At 34.6% G+C, this 25323-nt stretch overlaps 1 long non-coding RNA gene across 3 annotated transcripts; it reads left to right on the forward strand.

The window, feature by feature from the left end:
* Window positions 1-998: 998 nt before the first annotated feature.
* On the forward strand, window positions 999-23702 carry LOC111926325 (uncharacterized). Of its 3 annotated transcripts, none has more exons than XR_015284551.1 (5): window positions 999-1144; window positions 1313-1427; window positions 2859-3010; window positions 21413-21501; window positions 22840-23702. It is a non-coding gene; the product is annotated as an uncharacterized LOC111926325 (long non-coding RNA). The 3 variants fall into 3 exon arrangements; XR_002862858.2 differs by having other exon boundaries at window positions 1023-1144; window positions 1257-1427; XR_015284552.1 differs by having other exon boundaries at window positions 1081-1152.
* Window positions 23703-25323: the final 1621 nt, after the last annotated feature.

Genomic DNA, 25323 nt, shown 5'->3' on the forward strand with positions numbered 1-25323 from the left:
TCACATTTCTCATTTGAAATAAGCTGTAAAAAATATATACAATATAATGTATATAATTGTATAAACACACACACTGACCCTTTTTTATCCTACCTCTAATTCAACAGAAAACAAGGAGAGTACACTCTGAATGTAACTCTTAACAGAAGTGTTTACACAGAGACAGACTTTCTAGAGATAAGAAGCATGAGACACTTGTTCCAAGAGAGCTTCATAACATGAGACCTGCCTGAAAAAGGACCATTCCTCATACAACAGCCACAAACAGTGAGATTATAATCATCCATTGCAAAAGTTTAACAATGACTGTAGTACTTCAGATATTGATTAGTACTGAGGGAAGAAGAAACTACCCTTTAGTTTGCAGCTGCTCTTCCCATAAATTAATATTCAAATTTAAAACAACTGCACAGTCCAGTAGTTATTGTATAATGCAACTATACTGGACATACTTGAAATGAAAATTTAAAAATACCATTTAAATAACGAATACATTATCGCTTTTATCTACTAAAAGCATCAATATGGTGAATAATTGGTGAATAATAATTTAAAAACTAAAAAACTTTGAGATAAAAAAATACATTAATATAAATACATTAACTTATGTACAAAAATTAGTAAAATCTTCTTGTGCTATATTTCCCAATTTTTGTCTTCCCCTCCATCTAACAATCAGGTTGTCAAAACAGAAAGCACCCACCCCAAAAATAAAAGCAACCAAAAACAAAGGAAAAAACCTAAATAGTTGTTTCCTTCAAGATGGTAAAGCATAAACACTAAACTAATTATATCTTTAAACATCTAATACACTTAATGTGCACTATACCTGCAAATTTCACACATCTTTTCATCATTTTTCATTTCTGTTCCTACCACTTTAACACTTGCCTGGAGTGAGTCTGAGGTTTCTGCTCTGGCCACCCATTACTAGAGCTGTGCTGCCTATGGCCTCTCTCACTGACTCACCTGTGACTCCTGAAATTCGTTACAGCTGGGCAGGGGCTGGGGTAAGGGAAAGTAGTTTGGCAGTAATTAATGTTCTCAGTGTGTTTCTCATTCTATCTTGTACATTGAATTAGGAACAGATACAGTTTTTTTTCCTGGCCTGGTGGTAGGAATGTCTACAGTTCTGATCTTACAAGTAAATAAGTAATTAAAATAAAATTTTCTTTCTTTTGAAGCTGTAAGTTTTCTTTCATGTGTAAGTAGAATCTGGTATTTAACTCTGTTTTTTAACTTAATTTGTTCAGCAGAGCTGATTCGAGACCTTCCAACCAAGCAGGCAAATCTGATTTTTTCTGTTATAAAGATTAGGTGTTGGGTGCTGTCTGCTACAGCAACTAAAGAAGAAGATGGAGCCAAATGAGAGGAATGTGAATTGTGTCTAGACTAATGGATTTTGTTCTTCCTGTTGGGATTTTGAGGTTAGTTATTACTGCTGTTGTTGGAAGATCAGTTTGTTTACCACAGCACAAAATGCTGTTCCTCATCCCTGAGATACTCCTGCAGCAGCACTAATTCCTGTTACCAGTTTAGTTTCTCAGCTGTTCTAAACAAGTATTGTGCATATCATTTTTGCTGCAAATTAAGTGGACTTTTTTCCTTCTTATTATTCTAATAGAAAAACTGAATAAATTGTTTATCATCTTATACAATTTGTTTTGAACTGTGAAACTGTTAGCACAGTTTTTTTCTGTTAAATTCTGTTAGCACAAAATTTTCTTAGTTTTTAGATGTGATTTCCAGGATTGGCTGTTCATGAATTTCTAAATTCAGGGGGTACTACAGTAATGAACTTGGGAACTGTTGGAACAGTTACCAGTGTTTCTCCTTACATGGACAAAAGTGGAGTACATATTCTGCCATAATTCTAGGTTCCTGTTAAAGTGAGCTGTCACAGATTAAAAATAAATCAGTTTTCATTTTTACATAATAGTTTGACAGCTAAAGCAGTCATTTAGGAAAGGAGAACACTGGGAACCCTTACGTTTCATTTAGTTAAAGATGAAGTGAATACATGAATGTTTTACCTCTAGTGCCAAAATCACTAGCTTGTGGGGAAGTCGGAATATGCTCTATGATTATCTGTGAAAGGTGAGCTACAGTTTAGAGAGATTCATCAAAGGTTAGTCATAGGTTCATCAAAGAGTGATAAAGCACCTCACTGCATCTTGTCAGAATGTCTCAACTTTGGTGGTTATTTCTTCTTCCTAGTTCTAGGCCAGCAATTTGATGTCTAGGTTTTATTTTTATCCATCTCGAAGGGACATGATAGCGATATTCTAATAAAAAATGCTTTTGTATCTCAGAAGAAGTGCTATCAATCCATGCTGGTTTGTGATCCCCTTACTGGATCATTTACTATCATGAATAGGAAAGCCTTCAGATATGTAGAAAGGATTAGATTTGCCTCTAAGTAGAATTTAGAATGTGCAGATACTTCTTTTTTTCTGGATAGCTCTGAAATAATTTTACTTTACCGTTATGATATTATTAGCAAAGATGTAAGGAAAGTAAATGGAAGCACTCACCACACCCACTAGTTTTCTGTAATCTTAAGAGATGTCTTGTTTAAGGAGTTTGAGTGGCCTTCAACAGTTTTCCATTACTGAAAAATGAAAACAAAAAAGAAACTAAAGTGTTGAGGAAAAGGAAGTAATGTATTTTTTTCTGTGTGCTGGATTGTCCTCAAAGATACATATTTACAATTTTGTCTGTACACAATTTAAGCAGACTGAGCTCCACTTTGTTTAATGAAGTATCAGTTAAAGTTGCCTTTTTAGTATCCAAATACTTTAGAATGTCATTAAGCACCAAATCAGTAAAACATAATCTTCTTTTCTACTTATTTACAGTGTCTCCAGTGTATGTGTGTGCACGTGCTTGATTTCCACTCCTGATGCTGCTATCACTTCCCAGTCAGTCTGGCTGATAAAAGGAATACTTCCAGTTTCCTTCCACCAGCTGAGTCCCAAAATAATAAGACAAGGCAGTGGGTGCACTGAAGGTAAGTATTTATTCCAATGCACTCTTACACTTGTAGGCACCAAAAATGGACTAGCCAGTCATGTAAAGGATATTGCTTCTTAGAACCTAGCAAATTTACTCTACAGGTGAAAAGAAGTGAAAATACAGTTAAATAAGATGTGATAAAGTCAAAGTTCTTGTTTTTTAGATCTTTGTGTTCTTCCTTGGTGTTATCAGGTCAGGATCTTCTTTCTGTAATGCCACTCCTTCCTCTGCTACACCCATCAGTCACTCTTTACAGGCTTTTAAGTGTTGTGTGCAATGAATTTCTTCAATCCAGTCCCGGTCTTTATTACATTTGCCACAAAATGCTGACCTTTGCTTTGCATTCCCTTCTACATGTCTTCAAACTGCCTCAATCTACTTTATGAGTTGGGTTAAATGGCAGTAGTATATTTTCCTGTTACAAGGTCATCTTTTCTCATTTTCTTGCTAGTTTTTCTGACAGGGTGATTTGAGGTCTACAATCCTCTCTGAATAGCAATCCCTAGTATAGCTTATATAAAGTTCATTTATAACATATGATATGCATAAAAATCTGTTTTGTACTGAAATTTTTCTTTCGTCTCCATTACTTCAGATTCATTATATATATATAGTCATAGTTATATATATGTATTCATAATTGTATATATATTTTTATGTATATAATTAACTGGACTTCTACCTTAACTATTTACTCTGAATATGTTTTCTTAGATTTTCTGGAAGAATCATGAAAATAATATTCTGAAGCTATATCAAATAAAGTTCATGAACACTGTGGTTTTTTTCACAATTTGTGTTGACAATTTCATGCTGTATTCATTCTGCATGGGCTCTTAAGTGCTTTACGTACACAAAAGCCAGGTGACCTAAATGAAGACATAATCTCACTCCTAGCTGTGATTTGCATCAGACCACAGTGGCTCACCTTATTTGATATAAGCTACTCAGCATAAAATATATAAAGAAGTTTATTTCTTAATTGGGAAATCATTACTCCTATTCTTGAAAAGACAAAAAAACCAAAACCAAACAAAAAACAAGAAAAATCAACCAACAACAACAAAACCCGAACCAAACCAAAACAAAAAAATGCCCAAAAAACCAAAAAACAATCAACCAGAAAAAAAAAATCACAAAATACAAACTCTTACAAAAAAAACCCAAACATAAAAACAAGGAAACCCTCACCAAAAATCTAAACTTCCCATTGCAGGTGTTTCTTTCATAGATGATCTACTGCTTTAAAGAACATAATTGGAGAGTTTCAATTATTTGAAAGAAAAAATAATTCTAAAATAGGAATCAAGCTAACTACAAATGAAGTCACTGTGATGAAACGAGAAAGGATTTATATGATCGTTATAGATGCTTTTTATTTCTCACTACAGTTTATTCTGCCTCTATTGAACTAGCTGTTGCTTGATGAGGCACCCTCTTAGCTATGCTATGTCACCGTATTATTAGTTCCTTGGTAGCTTGCAACTTGCTGAACAAGTAATCAAAAGGAAATTATTCTTTTTTTCCTCTAGCCCAGATGACTAATCTTCCTCAGCATTCAATATTTGACTAAAATATAACTATTCTTTTCACAGTTTCACTGCAGAAAAGAGTGAAAATAAAATCAGAAGCAAAAAAAAATAAGCTAAGTAGATGTAAATAATAATATGATTAAAAGTTTATCATTTTATATAAAGTTTATTACATCAAATCTGCATTTAGCAATCTTTACATGAAATCAGAATTTGTCTAGGGAAACCTATTTGGAGGTTAGAAAGGTAAGAAAGTAATCTATCGGGAACAGAATAAGAATAGTTTAATCTGCTTCAGACAGATTTAAACTACTCGGTATAGGGGAAATACTTTCCCTTATATTTCTGAGCAACCAATTGTGGAAAATCTACCTAAGTAAATAATAATCAAAATAATTAATAAATGAACAGCACACTGAAAGTTAAACAGTAAACTGGTTATTTTTTGCATCTGCACATCTCATGTATTTAGGAAAGTTCTCTTCTTTAAGACTGCTCTTTTATTATTAAAAAATGCCATTGTTAGTACCAAATGGTTTGACTTTGAATACAATCTTTAGCACAAATGCTATGACAGGAGTTTTATCCAAATAAAATGTCTTGCTCTTGAAATCGCTGTCCTGGGGTTCAGCATTTTTGCTGATGGATACATCTGTCTTGCTATGTTATGGTGAGGTAGACCTTTCGTGTGAAGTGAACTTCTAAGTGGAATTTGTTTTGGAAAGCAATTTAATATTTGCTGATAACGTTGATTGGTGCTTTGTCAGTGTTAGCTTTTAAGCTTCTGTTCTGGTCTGCTTAATTTTTTGAAATAACTTATTTGATTAAGTGATGCTTTACCACCAACAGTTCAGCTGGCTTTCTGCTGATAGTTGGATTTTCTTTCTTCTGTGCTATCTTGCACTTGCTGAGTCTCTTTATCATTAGAATTTAAAAGGGTAGGTTAGATTCAGACCCCCCCACTCTGCTGTTCTTTTTCTGGATATGTCCTAATAAACTGGGACAGAGTGTACTCTCCGCAAGTTTGCCGATGACACAAACCTGGAAGTAGTGGGTGAGTGTACCAGAGTGTGATGCTGCCATCCAGAGGGACCTCCAGAGGCTGGCAGGAACTTCACAAAGGTCAACAATGAGAAGTGCAAAGCCCTGCCACATGGGAAGGAGCAAGCACTGGCACCAGTATATGCTGAGTGCCACACAGCTGGAAAGCAGCTTGGCAGAAAATGACCTGTTGCTCAAGCTGAACCTGAGCCAGCAGGGTGTTCTGGCAGCCAAGCCTGATGGTAGTGTGAGCTGCATTATGAGAAGCATTACCAGCAGGTCCAGGGAGGTGAATCCTTCCTTCAGCCAATCCGTAGTGATATCATACCTGGAAGACTGACTAGTCTGGACTTCTGGACATGATTGGGAGAGTACATTGAAGTTGATGGGGGGGGGTGTAGAAATGGGAAATGGGCAGGGAAAGAACTTACTCATTAATTTAGTTTCTGAAGAGATGTTGGAACATAAGTGGAAAAAAGTTCTTCAGGAGGTTCTATCTGAGCACCAGGAAACACTTGTTCACTTTGAGGGTGATTGACTAGCACAGGTTGCCTAGAGAGGTAGTGGAATCTTTCTCCTTGGAGATACTGAAAAGCAGTGTAGACATGGTCCTGGGAAACTGGCTGTAGGAGTCCTGCATGAGCAGGGGTTGCACCGGATGATTACCAGCAGAGCTCCCTTCCAATCTCAACCATGCAGTTCTGTGATTGGCTAGACTCTGAAGTTGTGAGAGCAGACCTATCTTTCCAGATGAAGATACATTTGTTGGCCTGGTCAGTTATCTTGTTGTTTTCCCAACACATATTATATGTTTACCGTGAAGTCACCTGGTCTAGTGATCTCTATCTTCTCCCCCTTGCTCCTAACAGAAAGGGAAGTCTCATTTTCAAGAGAAATCATTTACTACTCATCATCACACAAGTAATTCCTTCTATGCCTTTTAAACTGAAGGATATTTGCTAGAAATACACAAAAATCTCATTTTTTACTAACTTCTCCAGAAGATATGTGCTTTTGCAAGGTCTTTTATAGGAACATACTACAAGCTAAAATCTCTGACATGTTTCTGCCTCAATGATACCATGAATAGTAGAACATTACTGTGATAAGGACAATTTAAACATGTCATACAAGATTAAATAAATTGTGCTTGAAATTTGCCACATTCTATTTACTTTGTATTTATCTGATAACTAATAATTTAAATAATCTTATTGAATTTGAAACAATAACTATGAATAAGAGAAAATTCACCAGATTAAAGGTTTCAAAATAGAGGTTTATGAGAACAAAGAGGTTTGGGTTTTTTAAAGTGAAACATATACCATATTTATATTATATTACATATATATATTAAATATGATAGAACTTTCTTAGAGGTGAAGATTGACTATGAAAGAACCTAATTATCAACTGCTAATAATAATGTCACTGAAGTGACATTACCTAAATTCCCTAAAACAGGGAATGTACATCTGTGTGAAACACATTCCAGTAAATGTCCTGGAAATTTTACAAGAAAGATCTACTTCTTTCAGTAAGATAGTAAAGAGAGCAATTGATCAACTAAAAAGAAAAGAAAACTGTGTGGTGATAGGAAAATGTACCTATAGAAAAAATAGATAAAAGATATTTGGTCATAAAATGCATTTATAAAAGGCTGTTATGACAAAAGGTATGCTCAAGGTATTTCAGAAAAAGTAACCACAAGTGAGCACCCAGTGCTGCTACAAATATCAACTTTTCAAACACTGACCCTTTCAAATGTAATGGCTTGAAATTGTAATCATTAGAACAACTAACATTTCATATTTATGCACCAAGAAAAAAATGTCAAAAATACTGTTCATAGCTTTTAACTTGCCAAAACACAAATGCAGAAACTTGGTCTTTTAGATTTTTCTGAAAATAAGTTCCAATCCTATTCTATTTATTCTGAAAAGACTGTACTTTCTCTCTGAACATATCAAGACTAGTAATAAAAAATAAGCGGAAATTACATTAATAAATTTTTTTCTGATCATAACCTGTCTCTGATTAGTTATGGTTGGATAGTTTGGAATTAATAATTTCAGATGAGCAGGAGAGCCTAGCACAACAATTTCTGACCGAACTGCTGCGGAAGGGTTTGTTTTGCTCTGTTAAACTGTTCCCCTGGAATTAATGTGTTAAGAGTAAACAATTTTTTAAGATCTACAAGAGGTGTCCAGTGCTCTACACTGGTCAGAATTCATCTCTCTCTTTTAAAGGTTTTGTCTCCTACAGCTCTCAGTACAATTAGAGAGAGAAATGTGCACTGCCAACATGTGATTCAGCCTACAAGCTATGATGTTCCTAAAAGCTGTTATAACCTTGGTAGTTAAACTCACTTGATGTGAAGCACATCCCTACCCATACTGCTTTCGAACTGTTGAGCTCTTTGCTATTCATGGCAAGTATGAAATCACAACCTTCTGCACAGATGTGGTGCTTTTTTTCCTCTCTCTCATCCTCTATTTTAAAATAACTTGTACATTTATTTCTTTCCTCTCTTCATCTATTTCTTTCTATCTTCATCTATTTCAGAACAGTTTTAGGATTATTTCCAGTGATCTCTTTGAAAAAATGATGATGAGGGCTTGTTTTCATGAATTGATTAAAAATCAGTCCTTTCCTTATAGGTGTGAGTTTTATTCTGTAAAAGAACACCATATACCAGCAAAGATAACACTATACACTATACAACTGTATTCTATGAATTGTAATACAGGTTTTGTCAAGCAAAAATGCACATATATTCATACAGACTGTATTCTCATGAAGATATCATTTCTGTGTCAGAAACAGATCTGAGCAATCAGATTTTCTATCTGCATAGTATTCATAGAGTTCCTTTGCATCACCAAAACAAGCTATAGAAGTCTCAGAAAAAAATGTAGCTCACTGAAATGAATATGTAAGAAACACCTGCAGCGTCCAAGATGAACAAAGCTTATTAATTTGTCATTAAGCAAACATCATGTTATGTTTACCTGGAAATGTGCATACCTTTTCTTCACCCCGTTGTGAAGAATTTCCATATCTTTCTGACCAATAAGTTATTTGGAGAAAATAAGCTCATCAGTAAAAAAATGTTAAATTGATATTTATATTATTAATTATTATAGTAATTAATAATTATACATTTACTGAAAATTTGTATTAAAATGTATTTATATTGTTCCATTTTGTACTGACCTAATGTTATTAATGAGTGCAGTACAGATGAAAAACAGTTCTAAAAACTACTTTCCAAATGACCACATTTAATTGGAATCATAATAACACTAGTCTGTACTGATTTTTCCTCTGAATTTTTGCAGACCAGAAATGATGACTCAAAAGCAGTATACACACTGTAGTGTCTTAATTAAGATATGAATTTTCTGTATTATGAAAAATTTTCCTTCTGTGTTTTTATATAGCTATCATATCACCTGGAATGTTTTAACTTTAATTTTACTCCTTCTGTTGATCCAGGGCAGTAATTTAAACAAGTAACAGATTAATGATTTCCTTTATTCTTCCCAGGGGACATTTGCCAAGAGCTTATACTAATACAGGTCAGACTTGGAGCAAAAATAACTTAATAGTGTCCTTTTAAGGAAGTATGGTACTCATTCTTTTGTTTTGCTAATGACATTACACAGTGGCATATTACTGAAAGGTAGAGAAATCTGCAGAGATTAAGAGTGTTATTCATATTCATATTTCACTATAAAATCAGGTCTTCTCTTTAAGTACAAATCTTTGTGCCAATCTGCTCTATTTCAATACTCGGGGGAAAAACTATATCTGTCAAAAAAGTTTTCCAACACAGCTTAAATCAAATGTCAGGATAAAATTTGTACTCATTCTCTTTTATGGACATATCTTTATGAGTACGTTTAATACTCAGAGGAGATTTACAAATAAATAGTTAAAAGTAACTTGTATCTGTTTTGCTCAGCCAGCAGTTTGAAACTCAGAAAGTGCTCCTCAGTGTGAATAAAACGTACTTGAAAATAAAATTTTACTTTATAATTGGGATATCTGAGATTCCTACTTGCAGCAGCCATCTTGCTGACAAAATAGTGATAGAATGATGCCCTATGTAACATTCCATTTAAAAAAAGCTGGTTTTAATGTTGTACTGGCATATTGCTAGATGTTAGTTTTGTATTTCCTTCTCTGCATATTTTACTGTGAGGAAAAATACAGTTTTATGAGCACAGAACAAAGGAACACATTTGAATTGTGACAGCTAAACTGTACATAGAAATAATTTGTGCTGAGGTATGAGAACCAGTTAGAAATGATCAATATCTGTAAACAATGCAACTTTGGCAGTTGTACACAGTAAAACTTAACCCTAATTTTGGTGCAAATTTGTAGTTGCCTGACTGTCTTTCAGTGTTTTATTGCAGAGGGTAGGTTTACATAGTATATTTTAAAAACATGTCTGCAATCTCTGACCTTCCCAGCATAACACAGATGTCAAATAAACAAAGTTAATTCTCAGCAGGTTTTGTTAACTTGGACCTGGAACTATATTATTGTGGCCATGGGGGTTTGAGCTGGTTGTGAAGCTTAGGCGGAGCAAGATCAATGTGTTCTTAATTACATATTGTTGCACTTATTTTGGATAAAATTTGGTCCTTCTTCCAGTTTTAAATTCATGTTGCTATGTAGAGCGTATCCTGTGAGAGTAATTCAGCTGAATTTCATCTAGAGATGTGTGCCAGGCAGATTATTGCTTGGGCTATCTGGCCTATATGATAATCAATATCTTAAGGCCATTATCGGTGCTATAAATCAATGATATTTCTTCAACTTTTGAAAGTGGTAGATTTGGATAGTTATGTCCAACTTAGGACGATTTTGTAGAATATTTTAAAGACAGATACTAGAGGAGACAGTGTGGGTCCTGCAATAAGAATTGGAAAGATCTTTTTAAAAACGTTGTGTACCAACTGTCCTTTTTAGAGATATCTATGACTAAATAAGTTAAATAGGCTTCAACATCATTGGAATTTTTTAAAAATATTTTTTTTCATAGAAACAAATCAGAATGCCTTTTTGCTATTGTTGAAGAATTGTAATGTACTGCCTCCATACCCTACACTTTTTTCCCCAAGAGATTGTATATTTTCATAGTTATCCTTTTCTCCTCTTTTTCCCAAGTACCTTCTTTTTAATTTTTCTTTTTCTTTTTTGTAAACAGTTTCAACTAAATATTAGCATCATGAATGAGGTCAGTGCAAGATAAAGATGTATTATCTGAACATATTTAATGGCAGCACATTGATTCACTTCTGCTTATAAGCAAAATTATCCATTTATTTATCATTATATTGCAATATATGTTACAATACAATTATTGGGAAAGCTCTGATTATTATTTGTGTGTACTAGCAAATAATATATTAATATTTTTGAGCATGAAGCTAATATAGGACAGCTCCTACATATGCTAGTTAACAAGGCCTCAGAAGCATATGGTTTCATGCAGTCTGCCTACTACATAAGTCATAGATCTTCCAGATTCTGAGCTTTCCTGTGAATAGTTATGGCAGCCACAAGCCTGTGAAGGAGCCTTCTAGCACTTCTGCTGTAGGGATGATTGAGCTGGTAAGTGATTTATCAGCATAGCCAATTTATCAGCAGCAAGTCCTTGGCATTCCTGTATTCTGCTACAACTGACAGCATGTTTACCTCAGTGCTTACTTTGTGCTTTTTGTTCTCCTGCTGCCCCACCCATATGTCAGGTGGCTTTGTTGTTTTGATTATTGGACAGACTTCTGTTTGTACCTTCATAAGGACAAATAAACAGAAACCAGCCATATCTCATTTGGTGACATAAAACTCAACAGATTCCTAGCTCAGATATAGATGTTGAATCGTTTCTTAACCTTAGTATCTTATACATCTGCTGGTAAAAATAAGGAAAATACAAAAGTTATGGTATTTTCAGCATTATTTTTGTCTTTCCTAACCACTGTAATTTGAAAAAAAATCCCACTCAATCCTATTTAACCATAAAACCACAAGTCATATCTGCTGAATTTCAGAAAATGCTTTACAATTGTGAGTTTCAAGCCGATATAACTAAATCCTTCCAAAGTCTAGATTGTCTTACTTTCTGAAAAGCTGTCTTCCATGCTCATCTGTTCTTTGAGCATAGCAATTAGGATTTCCATCCAGTGCCTAGGCCTGGTAAACACTGTTCTTGAAAATGTGTGCACACGTCAGCCATTTTGGTTGGCATTAGTTTGCTCTAAACTGCAAACTCTCTGAAAGATAAACATTTCTATGTTCATCCTTATAGGACCAAATTTTATCTTGTATATCTAACCTGTATTTAACTCAGTGAAAGATTTGTAGGTCCCTCAGGATTTGTCCTAGTTTTGTACCTACAAGATTCAGTGAGAAATACACCATTATTTTCAGTTGGAACAGTTTCAAACCTACAATACACCTTTCAAGATTCCTGCTTTTAGCTCATTTGCAGAGATAATCTAATTAAGTGATATTGATATTGACACAGTAGTAGAAAATGATGCAAAATTGCATTCAGTATTACATGTGGTCACATGGACCGTCAATAATATGATTCCTTTCAAAAAAGAATATTTTCAAATAAATAAGCTCTGGTCGTTTTATATTTCCTTAAAAAAAAAAAAAAAAAACAAAAAAAAAAATAAAAATAAAGAAGCTCATTTCAAATAAAGAAAATAATGGATCTGATCCTGCAATCAGAGTATGTACAAAAAAAAGACCCTGCAGGACCCTGTAGACAGCAGTCAACATAACTTCAGAAGGCAGGGGGCCGTATGTGAGTTGCCAACCTACACTTCCTTTGTCATAAAGGAAGAAATTATCATGTTAAGGCAGTGCCATTCTCCAGTCAGTTTTAGATTTCTGATTCAAAATTTATCATGTCTTATGAGTACTAATTTGTCTCCATTTATTGTGACGAAAGGTGTCAAGATTGGTAGGCCAAACTATCTGTCATATAGATATTTACATTTGGTCAAAAGAATTCCACCCCAAATTTCTAAAAGAATATTTGCATTTGAAGCTTAGGACACTCTAGTACCAAGAAAAGACAGATTCCTACTGTGTATTCAATCTCACCACTGACATTGTTTTGTATTCTTAAATAGTATTAAAACTTTCTGACAGTTTTAATTAGTGTGTAGATAATTCCTGTTCTTTAAAATAAGCAGGGTCTAAATAATTAGTGGGCTATAAATAATTCAGGTAGAAGAGACATTGGGGACCTTCTAGAGACCATAATCTATCAACAATTGGGAACATTAACATCAGGCATTCCAGCCATCTTTCTAATAAGAATATTAAATATGCAGCCAGATCCTAAAGATGTAAGTAGATATCTGACCTCTATTCAGCAACATAAATAATTAATCCACCTGTCTATCTACCTATCATCAATCTACTAAACTCAATGCTTCAGCTTGTTCTGTAAGTTTTATAGAAAGAGAGGACTTGAGGAATTAAAGAAGTTTGTAACTAGAACAATGCAGTTTGAATAAACCTTTCTTGATTGCACTTGATCTTTTCAAGAGAGTCATAAATCATTTTTTCTTGTGCTTGTGCTGATTTCCACTCTTAACTCGAGGCTATCAGGGCTGAAATTGATATCCTGAGTGTTTTGTTTGCTGTAGTGTTATATACAATTTTTTTTATTTTTATTTTTTTCTTCCATTGTCTCAATGATGGAAATAGCATTCAGCAAGAACAGAATATTCCATTTAAGGTCCTGCAGTGCTATTCACAGACAGGACTAGTTTAAAAAAGTCTGATTTTTTGGCACCTTTGAATAGAGAAAAATTCTTGTGAAGAGTCAAATCCACTGAAGTGAGTAGCTGGTTGCTATTTGGATGGTGATAGGAGCCTGTTGTAAGGGCCCTTTCAACAGTATCTTCATCTGGATTATCTGAGACTTTAAAACTTGTCCAATGAATTTTAGAATCAAGATTCTGATGGCCCTATATGACTACTTCAGAAAATGCATGATCCTTCTTGTAATATCTTAATCTGTGTACAAAACATCTGTTGTCTGTCTTTGGTATACGCAATGGACTGCTATGTGACCAGACCTGCGTAAGCAGAAACAGTTATATTATTTATACATCTCTTGGTCAATTCTACATCAAGTCTCTGACACTGCCAGATTACCCACCCAGGAGGACCAACACAATTAAGTGCACAAATAGCTCTACCAACTAATCTGTGCATAGCCTAGGGAATGTCTGTGACTGTCCAAACCTCCCACTTTCTGAAGCAGTTAATCAAATGCATTGTTTGACCAGGGCTAGGAGTTTGGTGAATCACCGTGTTTCAAGTCAGCCTGCTGTTTCAAATCAGTTCATTGTCTCATTTATGCAGAGACTAGCCAGAGTTTCTAAGACCACTGTGCCTACAAGAATACCTTTTATACCCAGCCAAACAACAGTTATAGATGTAGGGCAAACTTGAGTTTCATCCTTAGATTGCTCTTATAACTTAAATTCCATGCTAACAGAAATACACAAGTTGCTTGGACAGGCAAATGTGTAAAGCACAGAGGAACTAAAAATACTCTTCAGGGCTACTTCTTGGAAAGGGAAGAGGAGTCTTTCAATGCTTTGCAATCCTTATTCTCTTTTCTGTACAAGAAAGAATAGATGAAGATCACAAAGCTCTGAAAATCATAAAGCTAGAAATTTCTATTCAACCACATGCATTTATCTCTGTGCCAGTCCACTTTAGGAATTTATTTACATTTGTGTTTTAAAATGTGGAGGTTAACTTTGTGCCTTTAAAAATATCTCTTAGTACTTGCACATACCCTTTGAGGGCTTCTCAGCTATGGTCTTGTACAGAGTGCAGTAATAGTTCTATTGCCATTGTTATGGTCAACCTTTTCTAAATGTGAACAATTATTTTAAAAAAAAGAAGCAGTCAGCTTTAACTCATCTGTAGTAATTATTTTCTGTATTCCCTTTCTTTTGTGTGTCATTAAATACATTTGGGAAAAGATTAATTTTTGTTGTTCCTACACGTATTTTTTCATTATAATTGTTTCTGTTGCAGAACTAATTAAATATCCTAAAGTTCTCCCCTTTAAATGTAATTACCTTTTAATGAAATGTATACATATTTCTCACTATTATTGGTTAACCTTTAGCTACTTTTTCTATTTCTCTCTCTTCCGCTTACTGCTGCAATTGCACTTTGCACTTAAATAATGCTATTAACCTGGGAATTTTGACAAAGGCAAAAAAAGTTCATTCTAGATTATACACATTGGATAATCACAGGATACTATAACCTAGATTTTAAGAAACAGGTCTCAAATTTTTCCACCCTGATATTTTAATGCTTGGCTTATCACATTCTATCCTTATTTACATGTCTTGAACTTCTCTGGAAATACTAATTTAATAATCAGTCCAACAAAATGCCTTCAGACAGGAGAAATCTAGAAGGGTTTTCTAAGGTAGGGTTACCTGACTTTCTTATGAACTTGCTCCCCTTCACTGTAAATAGTCTTCTAAACTTACCATAACTGAAGCTGGGTAGTTTGAATGTGGTAAGATACATGATGGGGACAACACCTTAAATTGTTTCAGATTGCAAAATTTTACCAATGGCCCTCTGAAACAAAATGTCTTGAAAATACACTCTTAAATGTCTTGACTTTGGAAGTGAACATAAGACATAAGTTTCCTTACTGCTAGAACTTTCCTTCTGCTTCATGTGAGCACTGTCTCATGTGGCTATTAAGTCTGTTGGGCCTAACAATGGAGACAAATTCTAGCTGTAATTCATTAAAAAACTTCGATGGCATAATCTTTCTGCAGCTAGTTCTCTAAACCCTCATGATCTAACACATCAGGGGAGTTAGAACTCACAATAGAAAGAAAAGGAAAAAACAAAAAGACAATGCAAGGGGATAGACAATGATGAAGGCAATTGACTGGACAATGATTATGTGAGTCACATGTTCTTAGCTTAGTTTTCCAGGAGTCTCCATCATTTCTTCAATCTGTTGGATACATTACATAGCTGATAGGTAAAATTAAGATAGAAGGGGTGTGCTCAGGAACCAGCTCACCCAAAGCCATTTATGAATAAATTATCATACTTTATTTGGGGAAACAAGATATATTTATACATGGCAATATAGCAGGCCATTAAACCATGCTGAAATTGCTCTTTTACAGTTGTTTCTCAAGAAATAACCTGATCATAATTGTGTGCAGTAGTTTGTACCAATTTGGTATTGCATCCTTAAATTGTCAAGTGTAAGGCCCCAAACAAAGCATTCAATGAGACTTTTTAGGTCTTATGGTTGTTGGTATACTCTGAGTTAGATGCACAGGAGACACAAGACATTCTCAAGAGGTCAAAACAACAAAAATAACTTTACTGACAAGTTTAGAAAATCAGAGAACTTTGGTAAAAGGCTTAGAGAAGTGGTCAGTCAACATAAAATGCACTAATGTGTCCCATTCAACTTAGAAAACTCTAAGCTCATTTGATTTTAAATTATTCAAAAATTCCAAGAGGACAGAATAAGAAGGAGAAAGACAGAAAACATATAGAAAGTAACAAACATAACTATCACTCCTGATTCCAGCACTGCTCACGGAAAGAGATTCCAAGAGGAGGTAGGGTCTGGTGTTCAGCTGATAGAAATCCCAACAGGAGGTAGGTTTAAGACAGGAGGTGCTTGCCTCATGTTTTGCTTTAAATACTCCTTGAGCTAGCTGACTGTTCCCCCAGGTGGGACTTCCTGTCTGGTGGCTGCTCAGGAGCTGGGTTAGGGTCTCCAGTGGAAGGTGTGGAGCATTGCCCTCACTGTGCCAGGGATCTGCAGCCACTGCAGGGTGGGATACAGGCCGGGAACGGGGTGGGCAGAACAGAGCTTTGCCTCACCAGAGCAAGGCCTGACCTGTCCCTTCTACCACACATACAAAAAACAATGTACAGACCCAGCAATCCTTCCAGGCTCTCACAGCAGGGCATGCAGCAGTGGCTGTGCTAAATTCTGTGGTTTAGTGCAAGATTGAGGGTTACAGAGCAGGGGAAGCCAGGGAAACATGACCAAAGGTGGAGACCCCACCACAAGCCAGCAACTCTTTGTGAACAAGTGCAGCACATTTAAATGTCCCAAAGGAGTGCCAGACCCAGGAGCACTACCAGCAGAGTGGGCAAACAGTGTGGTACACCAGCCAGGGCTTGGCATGGCAGTTTGCAAGAGAGGATGTGTGGGGAAGGCCTTACACCCTGCATGTAGGTTCACATTGCAGGGAAGTGCTCTACATCTCTTCCATTATGGTGGCTACTTGACCCAGAGTTAAAACTAGTCTTTCTATGGAGAAAGCCTGTGAGATGTCTAATGCCTCCATGTAGACAGAACTGGTAAGGAAGGAGACAGCTGCACACAGCTGCAGACACCCACAAGCAAAGTTTGCAAGGAGAAACTGTACCAACACCACAGTGGGTACCATAAAAAGAACAATGAGTTCTCACAGTGGATGTCTCTATTAAGACATATTGTAGAATCCACCTGACAGGGAGTCACATAAGTTATGGGGAATTAAGAGAGGATGCCACAACTAGTCAAGGGAAGACACTGCTATCCCTTACTACTGGTTCAAGAATGAACTGCAAGTCACTGCATATGTGTGAAATACCAATCCAGTGTAATATTATTTTATCTTAAAGTCCTTTTTATCAGATTCAATTAGAGAAACACAGAAGCAATTTCTCAAGTTCCTTCTAAGAAACAAAAAAAGTGTGATCAAATCTGTCTGCCAAAATCACTGACTCCAGATCTGTATAAAAAGTAACTAACTTCTGCCCTTGCTTTATAGAGACATGTTAGCCACTCTTCTGTTTGGATATGTAATTATTTATCACTAATAACACATAGTGTTGGGTGTATTGACATAATTTTACATACAGTATATACTCAATACTATATGCTCAAATACTACTCCTTATAGAAGAAGTGTGCGAATGAATGGGTTGAAGAGTGAGTGACAGCTCACACATGCAAAATCTGTGAGGTGAACTAGCAATCTTAAATATGTATGATTGATTACTGTGCACAGGTTTCTTATTAATGTGCAAGATGTTCATAAATATAGTCTTTGTCATCTACACATCGCAATTTGATGTTCTACATTCAATCAAAATATTCCATAACTTATAATGTAGTGTTGTTCTATGGCCATTGGCTCCTGCACTTTCTTTTTAAAGACCTTATCTGAAAAAGAGAAGCTTGATTTGGTTTGGTAACATGCCAGACTTATCTGCCAAATAATGGTTTCCAAATAGAGACTTCTGGGTGCAGGTTACACTATGAGGTTTTGTTTGAAAGGGTGTGGGAAGCATGAACTACCTCATTTAATAATAAGATAATAATAGCTTCATTAATCTCTTAAGATAACAGCACAGATTAATAAATGTTTTGATATTCATGGCTGCAAAACATGCTGGTTTTGAAAAGTAGTGCGATGGCAAAAGTGAGCAGCATTTATTCACCTTCAGAAGTACTTGATATCACATAATTCAAAATCTGAGAGTGGGCAGCATCGTTCCCCGCTAGAAAAAAATCTTTCCATTTCTAATTTGGATGAATACAACAGAGGAAGAAAAATCTGAGATTTTGCAGCAGTGATAGAGAATTATATTAATTCTTTATGTCTTACACTGTCAGACTGTTTAAAATTTAATAATCAGAAATGTGGATGAGGAGTTGAAGGCTATTATTCCTGGTCCTCAATGCTGAACAGCCAATAAAATATATTCTGGAGTTACCAAGAGATTATTTTCTGTCTTCTTATGAAAGAAATACTTGTTATTTCCCAACCTGTACTGAAACCAATTCCAATCATTAAATAATCTTAATCAAAATAATCTTGAGCAAGACTTTTTTTGCCAGGATAAATGTAAAGGACAGAACCAAATTACAGGATCCTTCTATTTTCAGTTGGATGCACAGTGAGGGATGAACATACACAAAATGCAGAAATCATGTTACAAAGTGTAAATTTATTCCAGGTTAGCTTTCTAAATGTTTGAAATATATGAAGCTAAAACCACATAATCTCTTTTGTGCATGTAGAGTACAGCTATCAGTAGACTGATTGTTGTCAAGATCCGGAACAATTCTTCAGCTATATAATTTTCTCTTTTGAAATACAGTAAATATGCATAGAGTGTTCATAAAAATTCTTTGTAGGGTTATTTTCAGTGTAATTTTAATGTGGACTGAGCATATGGAATGTTGACAGACGTAAAGATGTGTTCCCTGCCTGTCTGTTTGTACAAGTTGAACACAACTTCAACTAAAATAATGTAGTGAGCTATAGTTAAAACTTATCAAGAGCATATTAAATTAAGGTATTTTTGTCTATACATGAAGAGTAAATAAGCTTAGCACTTCATTCTCCTTCTAATATGCAGCAAGTTATATGACTACTCACTTTCATTTTACTAGGAGCTGCAGTGTACTTAACCAAAAGAGAAGGCGTTACCAGAATTTGATAAACAATATTTTGTGCAAAGTTTCTTCCCCTTCAAAAGCTCTCCAGGAGAAAAAAGATACTGATAATTTACTTTTATGGAAGTAGATCTCACTTGGGAGAAATGTGTAAGAATGATGACTGAAGATAGATAAAGCCTCTGTGCCTTCCATTTTTAAATCCAAAGAAAACATCAGTGATGAAAATTTTCATGCTCTGCCTCTCTAATTTGTACAGTTGGATGCATTTAAGGCATATTTTCAAAGAACCACAGAACACAGTGCTTACTTTCTGCTTTTTGTTCTGCCCCACACAGATGTCTAGTGGGTTTTATTTTTTTGATTATTGGAAATGCTTCTATTTATACCTTCATAAGGACAAATAAACAGAAAACAGCCATATCCCACTAAATGATATAAAATTCAACAGATTCATAGCGTAGCTATAGATGTTGAATGATTTCTGATACGCAGTAGGTTACACATCTCCTGGTAAAATCAGGCAATTACAAAATATATGGTATTTTCAGCATTATTTTTGAGTATTTGAGTAGTTTAACTGGGGTATTTTTGCTTCTCAATGACAAAGTTTATTTTCAATTTTCTCATATTCCTACTGCCACTTACATGTTTTCTCAGGGACAACTATTCTCAGCTTCAGCAGTACACAGCTCCCATTTCAGAACCTGTCAAATGGCTACTCAGGCAGAAAAAAATCAACCTATATGTAGTCTCTGTAGACTGAAAATTAGCTTACTCATAGTTATGTCTTCTCATGGGAATTATCAATTCACTGATTGCTGAAAAGGCTGCCAGCATTAACTGGAGTCCTCATGATCACTCTTAAAAAAAGTAATGCCAGAAGCCTCTGCTTCATATGAGCTCAGTAAATTTTGGCTTTGTTCATACTCACATTGGCTGCACAATCACTTATCTTTTTAATCTAATTATGAAACCAGTAATTGAGTTCTTGAGTCCTGTATTTTGAAGCCACAAGACAGGATTACTTTTACTTAACTTTCAAAATTTACAATGTAGCTTTCCACATATGAGGTAGTTATCCTAAGCTTCCTTTTTACAGCAGACAGTTAATCACTTAGTGATATGATTCATCTGACCTATGTTAGACATCAGTTTTAGGATAAATCTACAGCTGCTCAGATTAATCCTGTCTAATGTGACTTTATCATAGAGCAGTAAGAGTATTAGAGACTTAGAAATAAATGTAAATATTCCTAACTTTTTTTTCTTCTATCCTCCTTTGATGAAATACAGGAAATTAGAACTTTTAATGTCCTTTCTGACAGAATATGCTAATAACAGAAAACTGCATAGATCAGACTCTCTGGGTTAATCAGGGTTCTCCATGTGCTGTGGAATCCAGTGACTATTAAAGATTTTAATTTCTGCTCAACTTACTCTTATTAATAGATATAAAAATATTATTAAGAAGAATTTATTTCCTGGATTATTTTAAACGACAGATTCAATACAGTCGAGTATAACATTCAGTTATATTTAACCTTCCTTCTGAGTGGTTTGACTTGATGATCTGACCTCTTAATCAAGGATTTTATGATTCTGATGAGTTGATGTCTACATTTCTTAAATATTAATGTCGACAATTTATAGAACCAAAGAATTTTTTCCACCAATGTCTTAAAACGGTAATTCCAATGCTCCAGTGAACTAACTATATTTATATGGCAGCAGTATTTTCTTGTGACTCTGCACTAAATCTGAAGATTCCTTTTCAGTAAACAAAATTATATCACATATCATCTCAATTTAAAGAAATGAAAGCAAAACATTAAATTGTTACTCAGCTAAACAGCAATGCAATTTGTGTAGGATTAGGTATCCATTGAAATCTGTTATGATACAACACATGCAAGTTATCCAACCCTTGCTTTCTAACAGTAGTTGCCATAACTACTAAAACATTTTTCCTATATTTCCTGATTCAGATGTATACATAGCAGGCAGAAATACCGTTATATGTGAGAAATTATGAGCTGCTACAAATGGTGTAAAGATTTACATGATGCTATATTTTTTCCAAGGTGTGGTAAGGGAGGGATGGGTATAGGTGAATGAATACTATCACTTACTTAAGACTCACACATATAAGGAGTTTGTAATAGATGCCCTGCCTACTTTTACCCATCCATGCGAATTGTCAGACCATTGAATCTGCTGTTTGTCCGTGGGATATTAATGTCTAAAGACAGTGGTTTTCCCCAACACTGTCTAATGGTCTTTTCCTGTGTCATTCTGTTTGCAGCTGTTCCTCAAAGACTTCAGAAGGTGACCAATTCATCCCCCTTCATTGTGCAATAGTCTTTGAAAGTAAATGAGCACAAGATCTCACCAGTAAGTCCTAAAATAAAAAGAAGTCTACAGAGATCACTATTACTCACTGTCTCCAGATGGGACATGGAGAGACAGCTGACCTACATGTAAAACTCCAAAATAAATGTCAAGGATGTGGTTCTCTGGAAATCCATATCCAATACAGAGTAAGATGACTGAGAAAAGTGGACATTAGGGCATATTTTTCTCAAACATAATTGCTGTCAGGCTAATTTTTACTGCTTTTTTACCCAGAATATTAGATTAGTAGGCCCCCTGTTGAATATTCAGCTATTATATCTGTATAAGGGTTCCAGGCATTCTGCTCAGTCCTCCAAATCTTATGAGATAATATATATAAATAACATAGATGCTGTCCTTTTTTTTTAATCTATAAGTAGAAATTGTCTTGTTTAACTCTTCAAGATTCTTCCACCATGGAAGAAGAGCTTGCCACCTATTACTGATAATTGTATATATGAAAGAGAAGAGAGTGGTATACGTACAGAGAGTCTTAACAGAATAATTTTTTAGCTTGTATATTTGAATTTGTAAATAAAAGTTTATAAATAGGATAACATCAAAATAAAAACTCAAAATAATTTGTCACATGGGGTAAAAATACCATAGGGAAAAAAAAAAGCCACATAAAGATAGAAAAGGATTAAAAAAAGTTTTGAGATACGTTCATCAGGATTATCTACTCCATCTTTTTGTCATTGTTTACCACCCTGCATATCCTTCTGAATCACAAATCCACACAGTTTATCAATTACTGTTAATTTAGTCGGTTATAAACTGCATAACATTCCAAGGTCTGTAAGGTTTGTGTAGATATTGCACATTCAGTATTTTGACAGTATGACTTCTGTGGGGGCTTTGCTACTGGATGGCCAGAAGAGTCAAAGGTGTTTGCTTGAAAGCAGTTTACCCTGAATGTGTTTTGGCTGAAGTACACAATTTTCTTTATGCATGGAAGAGAACCCCAGACAAAAAACTGGAGAGGTCAACTTAGTTAACTTAGATAAATTTAACTTTCAGTTCTCATTCCATAGCAAAGAAGAGAATGCAACTTTACAAAAGTTATCTCTCAGTGCTTCTTCCCTCACTGCAGACTATGGCTGTAAAATTCTGGGATAAAAGGGTTAAAAGATTTTAATTTTTTCTTAAAATGTCAGCATGTTCTATATTTCTTCCTCCCAAAGAAGAGAAAAGTAGTTCTGTAGACTCAGTAAAATTTTATTTGAACATTCAGCAAAGTAAATGATTACTTTGGATAACGTTTTATAGTGATAAGATGTCAGCTAATAGACTTGATTAGAACTGAGTCAGCAAATAGTTCTCCTTTTTCTTTTACAGACTCAAGTACATAGAAATGGCTATAAAATGTTGAGCATGGACAGTGAAAATGTGTCTATTTTTGTCAGTGTGTAAAATTCCATGTCAGGAAGAAGTCCATCTTGCCTTATGGGGTGAGTTGTTATAATTGCTTATAATGAGATAAAAGACTGTTTCAAAAATAACTTCTGTCTCATAAATAATAAAAAATGTCTAAATTTGTGTGACTACTCTCAAACTAACCTTACCTTCTTTCCCCAAAAAGAAAAGGGTAAAATATTTATGCATCTGTATGTATTTGAAGTGATTGTTTTTGTATTTCTGAGATAACTGAAAGTCTAATATTTTTCTTGCTAATGAAATCCAATTATTTGAACTTCAGATTTAACCCAAATTTCTTTACTGTCTTATTTTTTTTATCTGGAAACACATCAGAAACCTTTACAAGTGAAATAAAAATTTGAATGCATAGGAAGCATACCCACTTAAGGAATGAAGAACTTTCTTTTCTTTATATATCATTATTGTCTAAGATCTTGATCTAGACTGGACGCCCTCAGTACTTGCAATAATGTATTTTGTTCCACTGTATTTATTTCCAAATATATATTCACTGCAGTTCCTAATGCATTGTTTCATACATTCTACTGTTTTCATGTATTTTAATGTTATATAGTACTTGTAATGTCTTTTCTTTCTCCCCACAAGATTAGCTTTGCAGTGAAGCAAGAACAGTAAAGAAAAGATGTCTTCTGATCACACATGTTTTTCTCTCTACTGGACTGAAAGAAAGTGGTATTAAAATTTATTATGATTAAAGGAAATATTCCATTCTAAATTGTTCCATATCCAGAATAAATAAGATGAATTTAGATTAGCTGGAACAAGAACTCTGTATGTAGTTTAACAGATTGTTTCACAGCAGGAAACAAAAAAAATTTGCATGTGGAACACGTGGAAGGGAGGAAAGTAACAAGGAGTTAGGCTGTATTTTAGCTGCAGAATCTCTATATCATACTTTGAATTAAAATACTTTTTAAAAGAACTAGAAGATCTCCACATGCTTATAAAAACTTATGAAATCTCTTGGGTTTCAGTATAGAATTTAGGGTCAAATTGTCATCTATTAATAATTGCTTTGGTTTCTTCATTTGCATGCAATAGACATTTGACACTATCATTTGACATCACTTCAACTTACCGTTAAAATGGAGTTCTGACATGCAACTGCATATTGTAAAATTATTTTTCTGTTTCTCTCTTTTCACAAAATCAAAGGCTGAAATTAAAAATGGAAAATCTCATCTCTCACAGCAGACACTGATTTAGAGAAAAAACGTTATTTTGTCCATTTTCAGTAATTTCAATAGATTCTGATAACATTTTAACAAAGAAATCAGGTTTATGACATCCAAATAGAGAGGTTAAAGCTCTGGCCTCCTTAGCATAAGTAAATTTTTCACTTAGTTATGTATTATTTTCCACATGTTCACAAAGACTTTGCAAGCAAGGAAAGAAAACTTCCAAAGGGAATAAAGAAGGAATTAATAATTGGTCTGTCTGACTCAATACATAAACAGGTATAAGAAAGAAAGACAATACTGCTAGTAAAAAATTATTTTGTCTAAGCACTCTTAAGGTGTAAGTATTGCCAAATCTCCTAGAAAGACCAGATGTTCCACAGTGCTTATTGTGCTCTTAAGGCATGGTCTTATAAACAAACAACTCAATTAATGCAAACTCTTATTTGTTGTTCTAATTCCTGCTCAATAGCTACTGGTGGTTTTAACTGTCAGTTCAAAAAGCACTTCCCTGCTGTCACACAAAGAAAGGATGATGTCTTCAAACATAAAAGTGGATGTCTGCAAATGTTGCTGCTATATTGTAAAGAGTTTCTTATTTGGATTTTTCATAGTTCTAGAAAGGGTTTGTTGCCATGTTAGCTATTTTGGCCATTTTGGCAGAACCCAAATGATTGCATGATCTATGCCAACAGAAGACAAACCAAAAAAAATGAAAGTTAAATCACGAAGAATATATTTTTATTTTTATTTTTATTTTTATTTTTATTTTTATTTTTATTTTTATTTTTATTTTTATTTTTATTTTTTTTTTAGCTATAGCTGTTCTATTAAGCAGGCTTGGGAATACCCCTGGGAAGAGGCTAATTGGCAGAGAATTGTCCATATTCCTGAGAATTGTTCAGGAAGGTGATAGAGTAATAGTTGGCATAGGATAAATGTTTCTTAGGAAAAGGTCAAAAAATATAATTTATGTGCCTCAAAAAATAATTTCTCTAACAAAGCAGTATTAATTGTGTTTATCAATGAACAAACATCTAGGATTTTTGTTTCATGGACCCAGCCAGCGTAGGTATGCTGACAGAAAATTTTAATGTAGACTATTTTACATCTAATAGCAAAGACAAAGTACGCAGAAAGCCTACTCTGCAAAAACAAAGCTGAAACACTTGCACTGGAGAGATTGTAAGTGGTAATTTGCTTT

Source organism: Cyanistes caeruleus, chromosome 3, assembly GCF_971803275.1.
Source record: "Cyanistes caeruleus chromosome 3, bCyaCae1.hap1.1, whole genome shotgun sequence".
Classification (NCBI taxonomy): domain Eukaryota; kingdom Metazoa; phylum Chordata; class Aves; order Passeriformes; family Paridae; genus Cyanistes; species Cyanistes caeruleus.